Source organism: Penaeus monodon, chromosome 24, assembly GCF_015228065.2.
Source record: "Penaeus monodon isolate SGIC_2016 chromosome 24, NSTDA_Pmon_1, whole genome shotgun sequence".
Taxonomy (NCBI): Eukaryota; Metazoa; Arthropoda; class Malacostraca; order Decapoda; family Penaeidae; genus Penaeus; species Penaeus monodon.
Genome location: NC_051409.1, coordinates 27310973 through 27311276, shown reverse-complemented (window position 1 = coordinate 27311276; position 304 = coordinate 27310973). Strand labels below are relative to the sequence as shown.

The following is a 304-nucleotide window of genomic DNA, read 5'->3' as shown; positions in this document are numbered from 1 at the left end:
CAAGAATAAAGCCCCGTAAAGTTGGTCCTTGGCCAAAGTGAAGTACGAGTGGTCTCTACTTTCGCTGGTTCCTTTTTTCCCCACCGTATCGAAGGGAGATTTCTTCAGTATATATATTTTTTCTTTAGCTCCTAGGACAAGCATAGTTACCGTGTGATAAGGTTATAAAATGTGATCTTCCTGCGGTTTAGCTCTGAGGGTTTAGGTTTGTTAATTACATGTAGGTAAATATTGTACTGTCAAGAATATAGTATCGTTTTTAAGGCGGTTCGTCCATTTTCAGTTGAGGAAATATTGTTAGTTC

At 38.5% G+C, this 304-nt stretch overlaps 1 protein-coding gene across 1 annotated transcript in view; it reads right to left on the bottom strand.

The window, feature by feature from the left end:
* The window catches only part of LOC119588702, a 103718-nt gene that overhangs the window by 23040 nt on the left and 80374 nt on the right, over window positions 1–304 (bottom strand).